Below are 23,798 nucleotides of genomic sequence, written 5' to 3' on the forward strand. Positions count from 1 at the left end.
GGCATCCCCGCCGGTCCTGCCCGGGCCGGGCTTCGGGGCCCCTTCGGGAGAGGGCGGCGCACAGCACCCCGCGCACGTGGCCCTGTCTGGAGTCCTGAAAGCGCAGGAACCCTGCCCCCACTCGCGCGCCTGCAAGCTCCCTGTCTCCCCTCTTGAGATTGCCGGGTCTCAGCCTCCCGGATTCCGGTGAGAAAGTAAGAGAAGTCTACCGCTTAAAGAAGCTAAGTAGGAACTGATAGCCACAGAGCTCTACTAGCTCTGTGTCCACAGCCTTCTGGAACTGGATCTGGGAGCTCCCCAGGGCCTGGAAGGACAGGAGTTTGCACATCCTGCTGCAGCCTTGCGCAAGAAGCTGTAGCGAGTGGGGCAGTGGCCCAAGGTGTCCAATAAAAACCAAACCGCGGAAGTCTGGGATAGAGTCAGTGCTCTAGGATTCACCCCAGATTGTACTCAAAGGCTAGAAGCCCTCAGGGATTACAAACGCTGCTCTTTAATCGTTATCTTTTTCAAAGTTTATCTGGCAGGAGAGAGGTCTGCTGTCTAACAGTCCAGTCACTCCGAGGAGATCTTTTAAACTCAGTGGAGACTCACCCATTTGTACTCAAGGGGAGTGGGGGCAGGCAAGTGCTAAAGGCAGAGTGGAAGGGAAGGAAAACACACACCCTTGTGCGCAGCCACCAAGGCACAGGAACCTCTTCAGCCAGTTTAAACGGCCTGAGTTAAGTCAATTTATAGGACTCACACAGGACCTTCCTGTGTATGGGCAGAGGGTAGAGAAGCGCCCCTTACCATTTCCTGCCACTGTGGATAGGATGACACCTAAAAATTTTACTAATGTAATCCCAGCACTTGGGCGGCTGAAGGCAGGAGGATTGCCAGGCTTTCCAGGCTTTCCTGGGCTACAGAGTGAGTTCAAGGCCAGCCTGGACTACATAGCAAGACTGTCGCAAAAAAATTTGTTTTACTAATGCTACTGTTGTAAAATACATGAATAATAAGGTACAAATGAGTGACACCGCATAAAATACTAGAAGAAGATGTGGGAAGATATTTTTATAACCTCGGGATAGGAAAAACATCTTTAGGGTTAGAAAAAAAAGTACGAGATTGATCTACATGTGGAAAGAAACCCTGCTTTATTGCCAAGTGAAAAAAAGTAAGGTTCTAAACAATATGTACAGTTGGGTCTTACTTTTTAACTACTGCACATGAGCATGTGTGTAAAAGCTAGGCGGAAGTCACACTACTAGCGGTAGCTGGATCTGGAGAGTGAAATTGCACAGCACTTGGTTACAGAGGAACTCTCGAGATTTTGTCTTAACAGGCAATTATGCTATGGTTTTGCAAGGAGTAATTTTTTAAAAAGATAATAAACAAAAATAGGTGTAGAAAGCTGATAGTTAAAAATATAATTTTTTCCAAATATGAAAATTAACATCAATGAAATGAACAAACATTTAAAATTCCTTGGTTAGTGTCTTCACAAGCTCAAAGGTTAGAAGAGGGACACCTCCCTGCCCTTATACTATTGGTACATAACAAAGAATTGATGAATAGCAAGAGCCTGGTAAACTATCAGTCAGTTAACCAAGAAATAAGCCCCCCCCCGCCATAGCCCAGTATGCATCCCTTCTATGCTTTGTAACTTTTGCAGTATCCCTATGTTGCATAACAAAACTGAAGAAAAAATATTCAAAAGTTGAAAAAAAGCAAAGAAAACTAAATGTCCTTTAATGTCCTATTGGACCCTGTATAACAGATATTCCCAAGGATTCCCAAAGTCTCTAGGAAAATGTAATTTTATTCAATGTAACTATTGAGCATTTCTTATTAGTGCCTAAATGGTGAAAACTCACTCATACCTTAGTTTGAGCAGATGGATAAGCTGAAAATAATTCCGTTCAATACAAATGTAAACTATTTCTGTCCAGTAGAAAAGATAGCGCCAAACACTGCTGTTTTGTTACCCTGTATGACATTCACCCACTTTTATATCTTACTTATCAGTTTCATTGCAACATTCCTTTACCAGCAGACTAAATATCTGTTTCTAAATATCTTCAATAAATATGTTGTTGGATAATTTAAACTAGCTGTACTATCTATCCTCCATAAGTTAAATAAGCCTTTTACAAAAGTGCATTGCAAACTTGTATGCAGATGTTTTTAAAAATTACATCTGGAGCTGGCTATGATGTCTCAGCCTATAATCCCAGCTACTGAGGCAGGAGGTTCACAAAATCAAGCCCAGGCTGGGTAATTTAGCCACTTAATGAGAACTTGTCTCAAAATTTAAATTTTTTTAAAAAGAAAAGAAATGAGAACTGTCTGGATGGATGCTTACTCAGCTCTCTGAGCTGACTGCAGCCTTACAAATACACACCATGTTATAGCTACTCTTTCCAGTTCAAAAATCTCTAGAGACTCTGGGTTCAACACTCTGCTTGCAACCTTGTAATGCTGGCCGATTCCTTTTACAGGATCTTGTATTTGTATTGTAACTCCCCCTAGCCGCTCCAGTTTCAAGTGTGTCCTGAAGGAGAATCTTTGCTTCTGTAGCCACAGGGCTGAAGTTACTCAAAACCAACACAAGCCCTCATGTGATTGGGCTGCATCATGGAACAATTTTAACTCTCAGCCTCCAAGTGTATCTGCAGGTAAAGTGAGGACACTGATCAGAAAAAGAATAGGATCCCAACCAGACATGGCGGTGCACCTCTGTAAACTCAGCACTTGAGAGGCTGAGGCAGGAGGATCCTGAATACAAGGCCAGCCAGGACTATATGAGGAGACCCTGTCTCAAAAATCAAAAAAGGAAAAATTACATTTTGACAAGAACTGGAAAAAAATAAAGCTTCAGCATTAAAAAAAAAACATAAAAGTCATATCATGAGTGCAAAGTTATGCAATGATAAGTGGTATGATGAAACAATATTTTAATATTTAAAATGTTTTTAAATATATTACAGTAAAAGATACATTGCCAATAATCTCCCTCAAAATAGACTTCCTCAGTTTGAACACACTTGTGCCATTGTTCCTGCCATTTTCTGAAGCAGTTCTGCAAATCCTCTTTCATGCGTGTCTAATTGCACTGGTATGACACCCTGGATGTTCTGAATTGATTCAAAATGTACACCTTTCATAGTCATTTTGACTTTGACTTTAGAGAAGAGCCAGAAGTTGCAAGGTGCTAGATCCAGTGAATAAAGTGGATGAGGAAATACTGGTGTTTCTACAAACCTGCCTTTCTGTTGAATGGCACTCAGCAGCAGCATTCACTGTGTATTTTATCACACCTCATAAAGACACTCATGAAAGAGGACTTCCAGAACTGCTTCAGAAAGTGGTGGCGGTGGGATCAACGTGATCAATATGTGATATATTTACTAATCTTCCAAAATAAATGTAATTATTATGTATCACAAATTTATACAAATATAAAATAAAATTCTATAAATTAGAAGAAAAAGTGACAAGAACAAAGGAATATGTTTGAATTTAGTGTTTTGAGAGAGACGAATATTGGTGTCTTTTACTGTAATAATTTTGATAAGTTAAGCATTCATTGTATGTTTTGATCACACCTCATAAGCAGTGAGCAAAAAAGTAATATCATTCAAGGTATTCAGAGTAGTCCAAACAACCTTAGTATAGAATGAGGCCACAGGACTCATACCTTCCAATTTCAAAACTTACTACAAAACTGCAATAACCATGACATACACTGAGAGTGCAGAAAGAAGCCCTTATAGCTAAGGTAAATTATTTCTGACCAAGATGCCAAGACAATGAAGTGGAGCAAAAAATCTTTTCAACAAAAGTTACTGGCACAACTGGATGTCTACATGCAGAAAAATGAAGTTGAGCCCATATTCATATCATACACCAAATTTGACTCAAAATAGATCAGTGATCTAAATGTAAAGGTTAAAATCAGAAAACTCTTGGAAGCAAAAACCATAGGCATAGCGCTTCATGGCCTTTGATCAGACAATAGATTCTTACATATCACACCAAAAGTATGGGCCACCAAAAAATAATAGATTAACAATATATCACACATTTTTAATGTACTTTAATTTAAAGAGCACTATCAGGAAAGTGAAAAGACTACCCACTGAATAGGAGAAAATGTTTGGTAATCATGTATCTATCTGATAAGGGTCTCATAGGCAGACTATATAAAAATTCTTACAATTATGAAAGCCCAATTTTAAAACAGGTAAAAGATTAGAGCAGGCAAGGGGATGTAGAAAAGTCCAGTAAGTACATGGAAACGTGCTCAACATCAGTCAGCAGAAATTTGCAAGTCAGTACCACAATGAGAAACACATCACACCAAATAGGATGGCTACAGTCAAACTATGAACAATAAAAAGCATTGGTAAGAACGTGGAGGAAGTAGAACTCTTTCAGAGTTGATGGGAGTTTGTTTTCTTGGTGTTTGTTGGTTTGTTTGTCTTTCTGGTACTGCAGATTGAATGCAGAGCCTCACGAATGTTAGGTAAGCGTTCTGTCACTGAGTTTCACCACAGGCATTTTTTATTTTATTTTAAGGCAGGGTCTTGTGAAGTTGCCCAGACTGGCCTTGTGATCCTCCCTTCTCAGACTCAGTAGTAGCCAGGGTTAAAAGCATGTGCCACCATGTCCACCTTAATGGGATTATTGAATAGTGTAGGCACTGTGCAAATGTCTGGCCGTTTCTCAAAAAGCTAAGTTACTAGATGATCCAAAAATTCTACTCTCAGCTGTTTACCCAAGAGAAATGAAAATGTGTTTCCCCACTGAGACTTGTGTACAAGTATTCATAGCAATATGACTCATAATAGCCAAAAGGTGGAAACAACCCAAATATCTATTAACAAATGAGTGGATAAACAAAATGTGGTATGGAGGTACAATGGAATATCAATTCACCCTTAAAAGAAATGAAATTTTTATATACTACATCCTTGAAATAATACGCTAAGTAAAAAGTCACATAAAGAACACCCAGTATGTGATTCTATCTGAATGATATATGTACAACAGGCAAATATATAGAAACAAATCAAGGTAGTGGCTGTCAGGGAATGGAGAAGATGGATTGAAGGTAACAGCTAAGAGGAGTAGAATTCCTATTTAGAGTAATAAAACATTCTAAAAATTTTTTCTAGTACATGTTTACAATACTTAATGTTTACATTCATCTTAGGAAGTAGGTATATGTATTTAACATATCTTAATTGTTTTTATTCCCCTTCTCCCGTCGCTCCATTCTCTCTCCATCACTAGATCTCTTTTCCCCAGTTTTTAAGTTCATGTTTGCTATATATAGTGATTGAATTCATTGTGGGTAGTTGGTATGTGTGTGTGAAACAGCTTAATTCTTTCACATCCCCTTTCCCCCAATCTCTGCTCCCCTTCACATTTTCAAAAGGTTTTCCTCCCTGTTTCCTTTTACCAATCTGTCTATCTATCTATCTATCTATCTATCTATCTATCTATCATCTATCTATCTATCTATCTATATCTATCTATCTATCTATCATCTATCTATCTATCTATCTATCTATCTATCTATCTATCTATATACCTTGGTTTGTTGGTGGGAGTGTAGACTGGTGCAACCACTGTGGAAATCAATATGGAGATACCTCAAACAACTAGGATTAGAAGTTTCATTTGACACAGCTATTCCTCTGCTGGTTATTTTCCCAAAAGAATTAAAGGAATCAAACCACAGTGATATGTGCACACCTATGTTTATAGCGGCACAGTTTGTAGGAGCTAAAACTTAGAAACAACCCATTTGCCCATCAGTTGGGGACTGGATAAAGAAGATGTGGTTTTTCTATAAAATGGAATACTACTTAGCCATAAAGAATGAGAAACTAGAGATATTTATAGCTAAGTGGATGCACATTGAGGACATACTCTTAAGTGAATTAAATAGGACACATACGTAAATACCGTATAGTTTTTCTGATGTGAAAAACTGAAAGTATAAGTGAGGATCAAAATGTATAATTGATATTGTGTAATAGGAAGAAAAGGTCTAAAAGAGCAGAGGAAGTGGGAGGGGTAGGGGAAAGTTAAAAAGGGAAAGTAAAAATATGAGAAAAGGAAAAACATGGAAACAAAGTGTTTGTAAATAGGGAAGGGTGGAGGGAGTGAAGGAAGGGTTGGGGAATGGGGAAAAATAAGAACCAAGAAGGCTACAAGATCCCATTGATGAATGCAACTGGACTGTATACCTAAAATGTACTAATAAACTTAATAAAGATTTAAAAATGGTTTGTTAAGCAGTTATTAAAAGTGACATTCCCAGTTAGGGTTGTAGGTCAGTGTTACAACACTTGCTTAACATGCTGTAGACCCTAGATTTGATGATACCCACAAAATAATGATATTCCCTTCCAATGATGGAACTATTCTATATCTTTGTTTTATCATAATCAATATCTTATTTGTGGTATTATCCTATAGTTTATATTATATATATAATATTTTATATTATATAGTTTATATTATCCTAGAAGTTACCATTAGAGCTGGGGGAATAGCTCAGTGAAGCAGCATGTGCTTAGTATAGACAAGGTCCTCAATTCAAGCCTCAGCACCCAAAATAAGGAAAGGTATTATCTATGACTGTTTATCATAATATGTCAACTTGATTGGCTTAAGAATTTCCCAGGGAATTAGTAAAGCACACTTCCAGATGTGGCTGCATATGTTACGGAAGCATGACACTGGATACTATAGATAGTCACTAACCCTTTCCTCTCTAGTGCTGTTCCTCTGCTCTGCTTCCAGGCCTCTATGAACTAAGCATTTTTGTTCTACCATGCTCATTCACCATGACCTTTCTGCCTTGAAGCAAGTTGCCTGTGAACTGAATCCCCTGAAACCACAAGCCAATCAAACCTCTCCTCCTTTGGTATTATGTCCCCAGTGAGAGGAAATCTGACTAATACGGAAAATTGGTACTGGGGCTAGAGGTATTGCTGTAATTGTACAACTGTAACTGTACAGCTACTAAGCCATGTGGATCAGTAGCCTTTAGAACTTGCTTGTGAGTATTTGTAAACATTTGGAGAAGTAGGTTGAAGAAACCCTAGAATATTGTAAACAGAGCCTAATAGTTGATTTTGGTCAGAGCTCAGAGGACCAGAATTTGGATAGGAACACAAAAAATAACGGTCAGACTCATGAGGTTTCAGTTGGGATAAAAGACTTCATTGACAATTGGTCTAGAAGCCATATGCATTACAAAAAATGTCTCTATGTTTTACCAATATTCTGAGATTCTGCAGGAGACTGAGATTAAGGGTGGTGGACTAATTGACCTGGCAGAGAAAATTTCAAGACAGCTGAACACTCAGGATGTGGCATGAGTACTGCTGGCCGCTTTTAGCAAGAATTAATAGTGAGAACTGGGAGCAAAAAGCAGAGCAGAATAATTTGAAAACCTTTAATTTTGGCTCAGAAGGAACCATGTGTAAATTTGGAGCTAAAGAAAGTGTGGCTACTGAAGACATTAACAACATTAAAAAGAAACCAAGTGGAAGAAAAGGGCTAAAGGTGTAGGGAAAGTGGGGGGGGTAGGCGAAAGGTAATAGGGGAAAGAAAAAAAATAAGAGAAAATGAAAAAATGGAAATAAAATTTTGTAAATGGGGAGGAGTGGAGGGGGTGAAGGGAGGGCAGGGACAAGGGGGAAAAATGAGAACCAAGACCTGCCATGTAAAGGTATAAGATCCCAATGATGAATGTAACTGTACTGTATACCTAAAATGTACCAATAAACTCAATGAGAGAAAAAAAATAAAATAAATAAAAAGAAAGCAAGTAATTTGTACCTAGACAGGAATAAGGATGCCTTGAAGGTGTCTCAGGAATCAGCTAGACCTCACCTATTCCAGGCTTAAAGATGCACAAATGTAAACCTTTCATTTGAGAACAGAATCTCTAGGGTCTCTGATCAAGATGTACCTCTTAGGAAATTGGTTCCCTGGAATTCAATTTACTGGACTCATCCATCCAGTCACTTAAAGGTTGCTGCAACCATACCGTAAGAAAGCTTGGCTGCTGCCTACACTTTTGGAAGACTTTGGCAACATCTGTGTGGTGCTTTTCTTACCACCATGCTGAATGCAAAAGTTGTAGGGTCAGGGAGACTTCCACCCAGATTTCAAAGAAAGGTTTGGAAGGCCAGGCAAGGAGTCCCTGAGAGGGCAGTGTGTGGAGCGGTAAGAATGAAGCCATAGGTTCAATGGAGAACCCATAAAGTTGAAGATGCCAAGAATGTGGAACATCTGGTAGGAAACTGTACGTCATGAACTAATCCAGCCCAAGAGAGAGTCTGCAACAAGCAAGGCCATAGGTGGGGCTGCCCAAGTCCTCTGGAATTCACATCTCACAACAGTGTACCCTGGATACTAGATATGGAGGCACAGGATTTGATATTTGCCCTGCTGCATTTCTGTCTTGCTTTAGACTGATTATTTTATATCCCCATATTCCTCCCTTTAAGAATGGGAATATTTATATTATTGTATGGACTTTGGTATTATGTAACTTGTTTTTGACATTTATACACGTTTATAGCTAAGTGTTTGCCTTGAGTCTCAGTAGAAATGCTGACCGGGATTTCTGAAAAAATGTTGGAACTCTTGAGACTTTGGAAAGGGAATATGGAATTTTTAGTTGTAGGCAAGATAGTTGAATCATGTAAGATGAATTATTGACGTTATTGTTTATTTGGAGATTAAGTATAGTTATGATATGTCAATTTGATTGGATTAAAAAGTACCCAGGGAATTAAAAAAGCACACTTCTGGGTGTGTTTTAGTGAATCATGGAAGTAACTTTGGGTACTATATATGGGCCTTCATCACTTCAACACTGGCACTGTTACCATGCTGTCTCCCAGCTCCCATGAAGTGTGTGGTCTTGCTCCACTGCATCATTCTGCTATGATATTTCTCCCTTGGAGACAGCTAACAATGGACTAAATCCCCTGAAACCATGAGTCAAATGAAACCTCATCTCATTCTTTGAGGGTGTTAGGCATTTTGTTCCAGCAGTGGGAAAGCTGGATAATACAGTGTCATTGGTAGAAACTAGACAGATCTTTCCATATTTGTTATGGTTTATATCTAGATGTTCCTCAAAACTTCATGCCCTCAGAGGTGGGGCTTTTGGGATGAGATTCAATCATAGGGGCATGATACTCATCAATGGATGAGTCCTTTATTGATTTTATAATTAAGTGTGATGTGAGGAGGTAGAACCTGGTTGGAAGAGGTAGGTCACTTGGTCTGGAAGTGTGCATATCCCTCCATCACTCCTCCCTTCATGCTTTCTCTCGGCTTCCCTGCCACCATGATGTATGCAACTTCTCTGCTATGCACCTCTTGCCATGCTGTCCTGCTGTAGACCAGAGGGCTATAGACTGAAACCTCCACAAACTGTGAGCTAAAATAAACCTTTTCTCTAACTTTCAGGGGTTGAGTATTGTGTCTCAGCAACAAGGACATAACTAAGACAGTGCTGTTTCTTAACAACTGTTTATGAGTACACAATTATCTTAAAATTTAAAGACTAATTTTAGTTTTTCTTATTTATTTGTTTTTAGTATATTTCCCTCTTTATTTTTTTATAAAGCCTAATTTCAAATGACATTCTTAAAGGATTTTTAAGAACATGAGAACATATACATGACATTATATTAATTGGATATTCTGCATACCCGATGATTATTCTGTATAATCTCTAGAATAAGCCATCTGTGAGCATTGCAAGGATGATAGAAGCACTGGATGAATAGATAGATGATAGCTAAATACATAGATAGATAGATAGATAGATAGATAGATAGATAGATAGATAGGCAGGCAAATGTGTGAAACATGAGAGAAAGAGAATGAGCTTTATGAGCTCATCCATAAGGTGACTTATTATGCAGTCATTAAAAATGACTACCCCTTTTCTGAAGCTTGTAAGACTCCCCAAGCCAGACACTTTCTCTCATGCCCTTTCTGTCCTATCTCACTCATAATGATTCTCATCCTGTGTTGCAGTTGCTTTGCAAGTCTGTCATCCAAAGGACTCTGAGGTCCTTGAAAACAAGAGATAGGTCTTACTATGCACTATTTTCCAGGGCTTGGCATATACTAGACACTTGAAGCATAGGTTCATTGGATGGATGAATAATAAAATAATGGGTGAACAACAGTCTTTATTGTAAACCTTTATTTGTTCTATTTTATTACTATTATTTTTGTTTGTTTTTGTTTTTGTTTTATTGAGACAGGGTCTCACTGTGTAGTTGCGACTGACCTGGAACTCACTATGTAGCACAGGCTGGTCTGGAACTCACAGCGATCCTCCTGCCTCAGCCTCCAGAGTGCGGTGATTACAGGTGTGTACCACCACTCCTGGCTGTAAACCTTTATTTGAAAGAACACTAGCTTCAGAGTCTCTTAGTTCTGAAGTAAAAGGCGCATACCTGTGAATTAGTCTTCCTCAATTTGCATAGCACATTCAAACCCATTTACATGGTGGTGTTCTGTAGTGCAATCTTTGGGGTTCTTGCCAGTGAGCACAGAGTGTAACTAAGGCCTTCCTTGGAAATAAGGCCGTTTTCTATTTTACTAATGCCCTTGTATGAAGTCTAAGGATAGATTAGCCTTATTCAAAATTCCTCTCCTCTCTCTCCTTCCCCCCTCGTTTTAATCTTTTGCATTGATCTTCATGAAAAATCTCTTTTATTTTGAAAAATAAAAGGTAATTACCCAAAAGTACTAAAATTTAAAACAGTGATATTATACAAATATTCCTGTAGAGTTTCAACAGAGTCATAAAAAAAATTTCCAATATACAATGAGTCTGAATTGATTTAGAGATTGGCTTTTTCTAAATAGATATTTACTCTACTAGGAAATTTTTAAGTAAAAAAAGATAGAAAATAAATGTTTGCTTTTTAATAAAGTTAACAAGCTTTTTATAAATACAAGAAAATTTGAACAAATAATCATCCTAATTATGTCATTAAAATTTAACAGTTTAAAATTTTTGTCTCTTTTGTGCAAGAAAATTATCTTTATTGAAATATGCACAGTACTTGATATTAATCAACACCTATTTCTGATTGAATATATTAGGTACAAAGAAAGATATTTCTTTAACATATTTTTGAATGTAACTAAATAAAATGCCTATTCATAGTTATCCATGTGTAGGAGTATGAGTGATGGATAATTAGATTTACTTATTTTTTAATTTTTATTTTTTAGTACATGTTTGCAGCACATAATGACTACATTTATCATGGAGAAGTTAGTACATGAATATAACACACTTTAATTCCTTTTACTTTCCTTTTCCCTCTTCTCCTTCTCCATCTGTCCATCTCCTGTTATCCCCTTCCCATTTGCAAAAATCTATCTCTGTTTCTTATTATCTTTTATTTGCTCATTAATTTATTTATATCATTGGCTTCTCATGTAAGTGAAACCATGCAATATTTAAGCTTATGTGTCTGATTTATATCACTTAACATTATTGTCTGAAGGTGCATCCATTTTCTTAGAAATGACTTAAATGTTTCCTTCTTTACTGCAGAATAGTTCCCCATTATGTATAAATACTACATTTTCTTTATCCATTCATCTGTTGTTGGACATATAAGCTGCTTTGAAGATTTAGCCGTCATAAATTGTGCTACTACAAATGTGGATAAGAATGTATCACTACAACATGTCTTTAACTCTTTAAAGCAGTTATCTAAAAGGGAAATAGCTGAGTCCAAATTCTTCTCTCTAGTCAGTGATGTGTAAGCTTTCACAACATTAACCTAAATCTATAAATCTCACCTTTCCCAGGTAAAAGAAAGTGAATTTTACAAACAGAATATTTTCCTTATAGAGGCACAGATTTTCAGAAACCAAAATCTCTAAAATGCTGAAAGCGGAGTTAAGCAATACAAATAACAAGTATCCTTAGTACCTTTGATTTTGTGAGGTTCTGCAGAATTCAGGAAATCCATTGACACAAGAACATTAGCAAAGAAAAACTCATTTACAGGCTAGGGATATTAGCAGTCTCACAATTTCTGTAATTAAATATAATGATATAAAAGTGCTCTATAGAATTTCATACTGTGCTACACTCTCTGCCATGTACATGGAGAGCATTTGTCGTTTTGCCACCTAGCCAGCATCTGTGTATTTCACTACTCCTACAGAGACTGCTCTGCCCCATTCTAAATCCATATGATGCAGACAAGACTGCCAGCAAAGCCCCACTGCAGGGTGGAAGGAAGCCCCAAACCTAGTAAACCAGTGTCATCTGTTTCCTTGGCCACTATAATAAGTTTAAACCAATGAGACACAAACCCAGGACTTTCTGGAACTAAATAAATTCTGTTCACTGGTGTCATGGCTTATATCTAGATGTCCCCCCAAAGCCTCAGACATTCATAGGTGGGGTTTTGCTAGTGACTAGATCATGAGTGCATAATACTGGATTAGTTCACTGATTTAGCATGGTTCTGGGTATGGGTGATGGACTTACTGATAAGAGAATACCAAACTTGGGTGTGGGTGGTAACAACCAATAATTTTGCAGCCTGGATGGAATAAAAAGGGAAGGCAGAAAGAACACTCTCTGATTCTTGCTGCCATGCCAGGGACTGTTTCTCCTGTGCCATTCTTCTCTGCTTGGAGCCATATGACTATAGATTGAACACTTTACAAACTGTGAGTCAAAATAAATCTTTCCTTTAACTTGTAGGTGTCAGGTATTTTGTTCCAACAATGAGAAAGTAACTAAAATGACTGGATTTAAGTTATAAGAATGAGATGAGCTGGGCATGGTGGAGCATGCCTGTAATCCCAGCTCTTGGGAGGCTGAGGTAGGAGGATCGTCATGAGTTTGAGGCCAACCTGAACTACATAGCGAGACCCTGTCTCAAAACAACAACAAGAAGGAAAAAAGTGACATAAGCCTGAGGTGGCAAAGACAGCCTGACTGATTTAAACCAATTATGATGAAAGCAGGGCTGATATAAGAAAAACGAGTTTCAGATTCCTATTGGCATTATTTGAACATCTGGATCCAGCCATATGTGAAGAAATATTTACATTCCCCCTACTCCAATTTTGTTTGGGTTGGTTTCTGAAACTGAATGTTGCAATGTAGTCCAGGCTGGCCCTAAACTCAAGCTAAGACATCTCCCTCAGCCCCTCAAGTACTAGAATTACAGGCGTGTGTCACCACATCCAGCTGCCTACTGGACATTTAAGTTATACAGATCAATACATTTTCTTTTGACCTTAAACTAGCTTGCAGCTGAACTTCTATTATTTGCAACCAAAAGAGTTGACTAATACACTATGAATAATACAATCTTCTGTGACATTTAATTCTAGATTGGCATCATGGAACCCTGCAGATGTATGTATTGCTCCTAAAATGCATGTCAAATACGGGGGAGCCACTTTAAACACCCCAGGTAAGTATGCCCAAAGACATCGATGAACTAATTTATCTTAATCTAGGCCTTGCCACTGATGTAATGTTTAATTCTTCTCATGGAACTCCTCAAAAGAAATTCTCATTTATTTTTATTTTTTAATTTTTTGATTTTTCCATTTAAAAGGACAGAGCTTTGCTTTCTGAGGAAAACATTGTTCTAGAGGTGAATGCTGAGATTTTTGTTGTTTATTCAAAGAAATGTCAAGAAGATAGGTGACCACTTCACTATGCTCTTTGAAAGACTCCCCGGGGCTGGGGATTTATCTCAGCGGTTCGGTGGCCTGCCTCGCAAGCACAAGGACCCAAGTTCAATCCCCGGTACCAAAAAAAAAAAAAAAAAAAAAGGACTAAAAAAAAAAAAGGCTCCCCCTCAAGCATGATGAAGAGGCCCCAGAGCCTGGAAGCCTCTGACGGTCTCCTGTGTCACCTGGCATCATGACTTCAGCCTAACCTCCTCCTTCCAGGCACTAGAAAATTTTTTTCACCTCTGGAGCCCCCTCCTACATCTTGGACCCAAAGAAAATAAAGCCTTTTGGAGGAAAAAAATGGGGGGGTGGCTCCTTCATAATTCACTCTATTTTGGTGGCTAGATGCTTTAAGACTTTTCCCAATGCAATTACACTTGTACTGGAGCACACAACTGCTTTTATGAATGCATCAGCCCTTGCATGTAGTACTTTTGGTACCTGCTCAAACTGTGAGATGATACTAGAAATGTACATTTTAATCGCTTGAAGTAAATGAGCATAAAGTAGAAATTTGGAATCATAGCTTTCCAATTCTTTCTTTAAGTTTGGCTAGGACTACTTATTTCCACATTGGCCCTGAAGAATTTAGTCCTAAGCAATGAAACAAGCATAGAGTATTTACTGCTGAAGTTCTCTACTATCCAATAAAACATTTGCTAAGTTTAATTGGAACTCATGATGACTGCCATCTGAAAATATTGTGTTAAACAGCTTGATCTTAGAAAATCAGTTTCACTGGACTCGTTACATAGGTTCCTTGTGGATAAAAGAACAGATGATAGACACAAGCAAAAGTCCATCACTGTACACATTAACTTATTGTTTCTCAAAAATACATATTCTTTGGTAACAATGACCAATACAAACATACAAAGAGGATTTAATATGTAAGACATGTTTTTCAGTTCCTATAAGTCCAAATATAAAGAATAAATTCTTTACAGGATTAGCAGGTGTTCTGCTTTATATGCAGATATTTTTCCAAAGCCTCATGTACTTTAAAAAAGTGATTGAATCATGGGGACACTATAGGTAAATATGACCTTAGGAGGTGAGGTGGGGTCTGGTTGGAAGAGTTGGATCACCAGGGTTCTATCTCCCTTCCAGGTTCCTTCCTTTACTATCTACTTCCTGTCTGCCCTTAGATGAGCAGCTTTCCTCTGTCCAGGTCCATCCACCATTATGTTTCTATGTTTGAGCCTGTCAAACACGAACAAAAACTTCTAAAACATGAGTCAAAATAAACCTCTGTTTCTTTAATTTGGAAATGTCCAGTTTTGTGTCCTAATGGCAAGAAAGTGACTAAGATAGATTTTGGTATCAGAGGAATGGGGTTGTCACTGTGACTACATGGCCATATGGTTCAGAAGCCTTTCGAAGTGATTCATGGGAAGAGTTTGGAGAGGTTTGGAGAAGCAGTCCTAGAATGCTGTACACTGAATGATGAGCGATTCTTAGCAGAGCTCAGAAGAACAGAATGCTGATAGAAAGGCAGATAGTAGAGACCAGGCTCAGGAGGATTCAGTTGGGAATGAGGACTCCATTGGCAGTTGGATTCTAGGCAGCATGTGTTATGCTCTGGAACAAAATTTGTCTACATTTTACTCATGTCCTAAGAGTGCCAGACATTGAGATTAAGGGTGGCAGGCTAAAAACTCTGGTGGAGGAAATTTCAAAGTAGCCCAGTGTTCAGGCTGTGGCATGGATTTTGCTTGCTCGTTTTTGCCAGGTTTATACTGAAAATCAGAAGCAAAAAGCCTATTTGAATCTTAAGATCCTAGAAAAAGAAGAACAAGACAAACCCAAAGCTTGTACAAGGGAGGAAATTATAAAGATCAGAGCAGAAATCAATGCAATGGAGACTAACAGAACAATACAAAAAAATCAAAGAATCCAAGAGTTGGTTTTTTTGAAAGAATAAATAAAATTTATAATCCCTTAGCCAATCTTATTGGAAAAAGGTAAGAAAAGGCTCAAATCCATGCAATTAGGAGTAAAAAAGGTGAAGACACAACAGATCAAGCAGAAATCCAGAGAATCATGAGTACCTACTTTGAGCACCTGTACTCTAATAAAAAGCCCATTTGAAAAGTTTTTAGTTTTACCAGAAAGAAATGGCCTATAAAACTTTGGCCAAAGAAAGGTTGCTTTTAGAGGCGATTAATTAAAAAGAAGCCAATTATTTTGCATCTGGACAATAGGAAAGATGCCCTGAGAGCATCCCAGGAATCAACAGAACCCTACCCCTTCCCAGGCTAAGAGGTACAAAAGTGATACACTTTCCTTTGAGAAGAAAACTCCAGTGCACTATATTCCAAAATGGCTGTACAGGGAATTGGTTAGGATTAAGTTCACAATGCCCAGGTACTGAGAGACCTTTGTAGCCATGATTCAAGAGAACCCCATTAATGATCTAGCTGGTGGCAAGCATTGGTGTCTCCATGTGGTGTTAGGTGTACCAACATGCAGGATGCAAGAGTTGTGGGGTCAGGGAGGCTTCCATCCAGATTTCAGAAGTCCTATGAAGCCAGGCAGTGTTCACCCAAGAGGGCAATTTATGAAGCTATAAGAGTGAAGCCAAAAGTACAGTGGAGACCGCAGGAAGTTGGAGATTCCAGGAACATGAAATAACATCTAAGCAAAGCTGCAAAGCCAGCCCAAGGGAGAGGCCATGGGGGCTCTGGCAGGCAGTGCCATAGGAGCAGGGCTACCCAAACCAGTAGAATTCACATCTCACCACCATATGCCTCAGGTACTAGACACAGCACTTCAAATTTTAATGTTTGCCCTGCTGGGTTTCAATCTTGTTGTAGTCCCTTCCTTTCGATCTGCCTATGTCTCCCTTTTTGGAATGAGAATATTTACCCTGTGCCATTGTAAGGTGGAAGTGTTTATCTTTCTTTTTTTTACTTTTCTAGGGATCACAGCTAAAAGTTTGCCTTTAGTCTCAGAGGAGACTTTGGACTTGAACTTTCCAGCTGGAACTGTTAGGACTTTGGCAGCTCTTAGAGATGGACTCAACGCACTCTGTATAAAGAGATTTGCATGAGTCTTTTGAGGGCCAGGAGTGAAATATCATGTTTATTTTTTTAATCTAGATGACCCCTCAAAGTCTCATGTGTGCATAGGCAGGGCTTTTAAAATGTAACTGAATCATGGTGGTGCTATAGCTAAAAGTGGTGTTAGTAGGCGGGGCTTGATCAGAAGAGGTGGCGCACTGGGAGCATGACCTGCTAGTGTATATTCTCTTCCCAGCTCCTCCCTTCTTTCTGTGCTTCCCAGATGCCATGATGTAAGCTTCCCTTTGCCCAAGCCCTTCCTCCATGCCTCTGACCATGCAAGGATTGAAACTTCTGAAATGAGAGACAAAATTAAACCTCTCCTCCTTTAAATTGTGTTGGGTATTTTGTGCTAGTGGTGAGGAAAGTAGCTAAGACAGCAAGTTACCATCTTAATTTGATATACAGTTGATATTACTAATAACAATAACAAAATTAACCAGCCTGCCATCTTTAGTTGTATATTTTTCTGTTTTTTTCATTTGATCTTCCCACAAAAACTTACAGGACAGGCTCAGTTTATTTAACCCACTTGCTAGGTGAGAAAATTGAGGTTTTGATAGCCTGAAAGATTTATCTAAGTTTATTCTGTTACTCTGTGGCATAATTATAACTTGACTGTAAGTCAACTGACATTGATTCTAGCTGGGTGTGGGGTGGTTTTTGTTGGTGGCGGTCTTGTTGTTGTTGCTTTGATTTGGTTTTGTTTTATTTTAGTGTTGAGGATGGAACCCAGGGCCTCATGTGTGCTCTGAGCTACACACTCAGCCCCATAGCCTTTCCCCCAAGTATTTTTGAAGAGAATAAAACCACACTGATGAATTGTGACTTTTGTAAATCTTCATCTTGAAAGTATTATGCCAGACCAAAATTCTTTATTCTGTCTTCTTTTTTCTTTAGGAATCTTAGTGTTCCAAATCCCAACCAATGAGGAAATCTACCTCTTAACAATTGTGACAAAAATTTTAAGGATGCTAATATTCCAGAATACTGTGGTTTTATCAGGTAGCAGCTTGTTGAGATAAATTTCACATACCATACAAAGTCCAGTGATACCTCAGTTTCCAAACTTAATTTGTTTTATAATTTGGGGAAAATGGCTGCTTTTGTGTTTCTGTGGGGAAGATGGCCATGGTTGTATTTTTCTGATACAGAGTTTACAAACAGAAGCAAAAACCTTGCAGAATCTTTTTGTTTGTGAAACAAATTGTTTGTAAACAGAAGTGTTTGTAAACTGAGTTATTGCTGTATATTTAAAGTACACAAATCATTGGTTTTTTATATTCAGAGATAAAAAACCCATCACAATCTAATTTTAGAATGTGTCCTTATCCCCAAAGTAATCAATACCCTTGGGCATCACCTCCCAAACCTCCCATCGCCACCAACCCTAGGCAGCCATTAATTTACTTTTCTTCTCAATGAATTTGCCTATTCTGGACATTTCATATAAATAGGATCTAATATGTGGTCTTTATCCTTGCTTCTTTCATTAATGATCATATTTTTAAGGTTAAAGCAGTGTGTAGCATGTATCAGTACTTTTTAATGGCCAAATGAGTTTTCATTGTGAATATATACCACATTTTGATTAGCCCTTAATCTGTGAGACAAATATTGAAACCTTCATACTTTCCAGCTAGCAAAATAGTTTTTTCCTTAAGAATACTGCATTAGTTAGCTTTCCTACTGCTCAAACACAATATCCCATACCTACAAGTTAAAGGAGGGGAGGTTTAATTTGGCTCATGGTTTCAGACAATTCAGACTATTGTCAGCTGGCTTCAAAGCAGAAGGAACATGGAGGGAAGGGTGTGGTGGAACAAAGCTGCTTAGTTCAAGGAACCCAGGAAGCAGAGCAGAGAACAGTGCCAGAGAGGAAGGGGCTAAGAAAGGACATAGACCCACAAGCTCAAGCCTCTGTGACCAACCCACATGTACCCAGAAGTGTGCTACACCAATCCCGGGGTGGCTTCCAAGCCAGTCAAGTTGACACAATCAAACTTAACCATCATATTTGTCATTTTTATCTGAAATCTAATATTGTGATATGCACAGAGAATGTCCTGTTATAAAATTTCAAACCAGAGAGCCTGACAAAAGTCCTTCCACGTTCTCTTTCTGTTGCTGAAATGACCAATTCTTGGTTACATGTGTGGCTGAGAACCTTTTTTTCTATTTCCCAGTCATCTATCTGTTTTCTCATTGTTTTTTGCCCTTGGCCTGCTTCTAAAAGTCTCTGATAAACTTATAATAGGGCTTAGTGTTGACTAGAAAGGAGGATAAGGATGAGTTTGTGATAGCTAGATGATGAGAGGAGAGGGCTGGATGTCTGGAGATGCTGCCCTTCCTCTTCAACGTGATGACTTCCTCTTCTTTGCTTTAAGTTTTTCTGCATCTTTCTCCCCTTTTCATACAGGTAACATTGCTATTGTTAGGATCACATTACTCTTCATCTATAATGATTCATTTGATCCATGATATTATTTTTCAGTCATCCTATCTGGAGGCACACAAGCTAACGGGACAGAACAGCCTCATCCGAACCTCCTCCAGGAAGAACAGTTTGCTGTGATATTGGTTAGAAGATGATAAGCATATCTTGCTTTTCATAGCATACAGATACTTTTGTATGACTTGAAACATCTTGCAGCTGAAGGAGAATTTCACTGCTATTCTCAGTATTCAGCATTAAGCTAAATTTCAGCCACTGGATTGCTCCCTGGAGCAGACCCTTCCCAGTTTGTTATGGTTCCCCAGGATGCAAAGAAAGATAGCTCTTGTACCACTTTCTCTCAATTTTTATCTAAGATTATTCTGTACAAAAACTAGCCTGAATGGTTTGACGTGAAAAAGCTAGCACATTGTCTCCCTACTAATTTTTTAAGATTATAAATCTACAAGGATGATTTTTGCAAAGAAAAAGGTGTATAGAAGCAAATCCAGTATGGTGGAACACACCTATAACTCCAGTACTCAGGAGTGTGAGGCAGGAGGATCATGAATTTGAGGCCAGCTTGGCCTGGGAAGTGAGTTTAAAACTGGCCTCAACTCTAAGTTGAGAAACTTAGGTTTCTATAGTGAAACCCTGTCTAAAAACCAAACCAAACAAAGTGAATAAAGTCATAACGAAATGTCAAGGGAGCCACAAACTTCAGTGAATTAGGAATGAGCCTCACAGAAAGGGCTATGGACTTAAGTGAGCCAGTTTGCCAGGCAAAACCCTAGAAAGCCTTGGGACTTGGGAGGTACCAGGTCCTGTGAAGGGCAGAGTACGACATGGGCCTGCACATAGTGACAGTCATTGAAATACTATGTCTTATTACGTTCACAGCTCCAGCCCTTACAGAACAGCAAATACACCCAGCACTCCCCACTCCTTGCAACAGAGGTGAAACTTCGGAGATTTCTTTGGGGAAATAAAAGAGCCTATGGAAGAGAAAGACTTCAAATTCTGGTATTTTTAGGGGTCTCTCATCATATGGTTCTCATCTTTCTCACCCCAAAGCAAAATCATCCAATTGGTAGTCCCTGCGTAGGAGCACTCCAATCAGCTTTTCTGGGTCCCACTTTTAAATACAAACAGGCAGGCAAAGATCACCATTATGATGGTTACTTTTCTAGTAACCACTATAGCCTAGTGTCCATTCTGTTAGGCTGTATTCACTCAAACACTAATCTTAGTGTTGTTCTAGGGATTTTAAAGTTGTGGTTAACAACTACAAGCTGATGTTAAGCAAAGGAGATAACCTTGAAGACATGGGTGGCCTGATAAAATCAGTTGAAAGACCTTAGTAACAAAACTCAAATTTCCCTGCCAATAGGCCTGCCTTATATACAAACTTGCCTAACCACCCCCCACACACATATCTCTGGGTAAAGCACATACTTGAGGTGATCCTTACTGACCCCCACCCCTGCTTGTTCTTCTGACAGTGCTCGTGTTATTCATTCATATTCTCATTCTCATTCTCTCCCTCCCCTCTTCCTCCTCCTTCTCCTCGTCCTCCCTATCCCTCTCTCCTCTTTTTATTTCTCTCACTCCCTCCCTCCCTTCATATTAGATTGTTATATATTAGATTGGTGTATATATATGTGTGTGTGTGTGTGTGTGTGTGTGTGTGTGTGTGTGTGTATTAGATTGGTATATATTATGGTTTAGATCTAAATGTCAACTGGAAATCTCATGCATTTAGAGGTGTAACTTTTGAAAGGTGAACTGGATCATGGGGATTCTATACTCATTATAGATTAATCCACTGATGAATCCATAGCTGAATGTGATTTTAGGAGGTAGGACCTGGTTGAAGGAGGTGGGTCACTGTGGGAGTGCCCTGGAAGGATGTATCAGTTCCCAGCACCACCACCCCACCCTGGCCATCTTGGGTTTAGCAGCTGTCCTTCACCTTGCCCTTTCACCATGGTATTGCTGTCTTGGAGCCAACCAAACACAGAGTAAACCTTTAAAATGGGGAGGCATTGTAAACCTGTTCTCCCTTAAGTTATAGGTGTGGAATATTTTGTTCCAATGTTGGGATAGTAACTAATACAGAAAATTGGTTCCAGGGGTAGAGCCATGTGGCTATACCTGACCATGTGGTTCAGAAACCTTTGGAACTATTTTGCAGGGGTGTAGAGGAGAAGGTTACATTGGGACACAGATTGGAATAGGAACTGCAGTTGTGGTTCCACACAGAGAGCCACAACTCAGAAGTTCAAGGCTGCAAACAGTCTTGAGAGCCATCCGATAACATTCAGGGAACATTCTGTTTTGAGAAAGTATATGAATAACTAGAACCAGGTGTTCATAGAAAATATTTTCTAATGCTTTGCAAGAGATAATCTGTAAGGAACTAACTGTTTATTCCCCTGGAAGTTTTGTGCATGTATCTAATAAAAACCGAGTTTAGTGAGAGTTGGCTGCTGTTTGCCTGTGAGAGCTTCAGCCCTCTACTCCTCAGCAAAACTACATTCCTGCTGTCTGGCTCTCCTTTGCGTCCCCTATGACAACACAGGGGAAGTTTAGAAAGGTTTAGAGATGCCTGCTAGAAAAGCTCTACAATCCTGTAAGCATAACTTAATGAGCAATTTTACTGAGAGCTCAAAAGACCAGAATGCTGATTGGAATGTGAATGATAAAGGCCAGACTCAAGAGGTTTCAGATGGGAACAAGGACTCTACTGGAATGCTGACTTAACGACATGCATGTTACATTCTGGCAAAGACCTTATCTTCATCTTGTCCATGTCCTCAGACTTTGTATGAGGCTAAATTTAAAGGTGGCAGACTAATGAATTGGCAAAAATGTTTCAAGGCAGTGCAGTGCAGTGTTCAAACTGTGACATGGGTACTGCTGGCTGATTTTAGCCAGATCTACAGTGAAAGCAATATAAAATAAAAAGCCAAATGATTTAAAAATTGTACAGTTTCACTAGAAAGAAAGTGTATGTAAAACTGAAGCCAAGGAGAATGTGGCTGCTAAAAATAATAGCACCATTTAAAAAATCATGACAATTAAAAGATGCTTTGAGACATTTCAAAAATTGGCTAGATCACACCCATCACAGGCTCAAGGGAGTAAAAGTGTACATTCTCGTAAAAAAAATACTTTATACCTGTAATTCCAGTACTCTGGGAGGCTGAGGCACGAGGTTCACAAGATTTAGACCAGCTTGGACAACTTATTAATTTAGCAAGTCCCTGTTTCAAATCAAAAAGTTCTGGGGAGGTAGCCCAGTGAGAAAGCCCTTGGTTCAATCCTTAGTACCAGGAAGAAAACCACTTCACTTTTTAAATGATAGCCCTGGGGTACACTGCTTACTTAGGGCTGCCCAGGGAAGTGTTTTCCTAATTTCAGTCATCCAGGCACTCAAGAGACCACTGCCACTATGGTTCCAGCTACTTCTTGAGCTGGATGCAGACTTTGGCATTATCCATGTGGCACTGCTTTTATAGTCATGGAGAAAGCAAGAGTTAATGCGATTGTAGAGACTTTCACCCGGATTTCAAAATCTTGGGAGAGCAGACAACATGCCCCTTGTGGGGGGCAATATTTAAAGGTGTGAAAATGAAGGTGAAGGTACAGTAGAGACCTCAGTAAGTTGGAGAAGCCAGAAATATGAAATGTCTGCCAAAGAAAGCTGCAGGAAATGAGCAGAAACTGCCTAAGAGAGGACATGCAAGACCAGCAAGACCACAGGGCCAGGGCTGCCCAAACCCCTTTGAACTTTTATCTCACCACCATGTGCCCTGGAAGCCAGACATGGAGATACAGGATTTAATCTTTTCCCTGCTGGCTTTCAGTCTTGATTTAGTCCAATTCCTTTATATGCCCCCATTCCTCCCTTTTGGAATGCAAATATTTTCCCTCTATAATTGTATATTGGAAGTAGTTTTCTTTCATATTTTTCCAGGGATTCATAGCTGAGAGAGTTTGCCAAGAGACTCAGAGGAAACTTTGACTATGGACTTAAACAATGTTAGAACTGTTAATATTTTAACTACTCTTAGAGATAAACTAAATATATTTTCATAATGAGATAAACATGAGCTACTACGAGCCAAATGTTATGGTTTAGATCTAAAATGTCCCCCAGAAGTCTCATCATGTGTTCAGAGGTGGGGCATTTGGAAGGTGATTGATCATGGAGGCACTATATTCATCAGTGGGTTAATATCAGTATGCTGTTAGGCAGAGGGTCCTTATTGGAAGAGGAAGAGGGAGGTCACTGGGAGCATGACCTAGATGAATATATTCTTATCTCTGGCTCCTCTTTTCTCTCCCAGTTTCCTGGCTGCCATGGGTTGAGCAGCTCTACTCTGCTATGCCCTTGCACTATGCTGTTTCTGCCTTGGAGCCAGCCAGCCATGGACTAAACCCTCAAACTGTGAGTCAAGATAAGTCGCTCTTCCTTTAAATTATGGGTGTTGGGTATTTTGTCCTAGTGATGGGAAATAACTACTATATAT

General features: G+C 39.1%; 1 long non-coding RNA gene across 1 annotated transcript in view; it reads left to right on the forward strand.

The window, feature by feature from the left end:
- Nucleotides 1–20,279, forward strand: part of LOC104873700 — a 21,332-nt gene extending 1,053 nt beyond the window's left edge. Inside the window, exons 2-3 of the long non-coding RNA XR_783543.2 lie at nt 13,417–13,499; nt 20,164–20,279. This is a non-coding gene — a long non-coding RNA (uncharacterized LOC104873700). The remainder of the gene's footprint in view (nt 1–13,416; nt 13,500–20,163) is intronic.
- The last annotated feature ends 3,519 nt before the right edge of the window (nt 20,280–23,798 follow it).

Source organism: Fukomys damarensis, unplaced genomic scaffold (assembly GCF_012274545.1).
Source record: "Fukomys damarensis isolate Sample0158 unplaced genomic scaffold, DMR_v1.0_HiC HiC_scaffold_39, whole genome shotgun sequence".
NCBI lineage: Eukaryota > Metazoa > Chordata > Mammalia > Rodentia > Bathyergidae > Fukomys > Fukomys damarensis.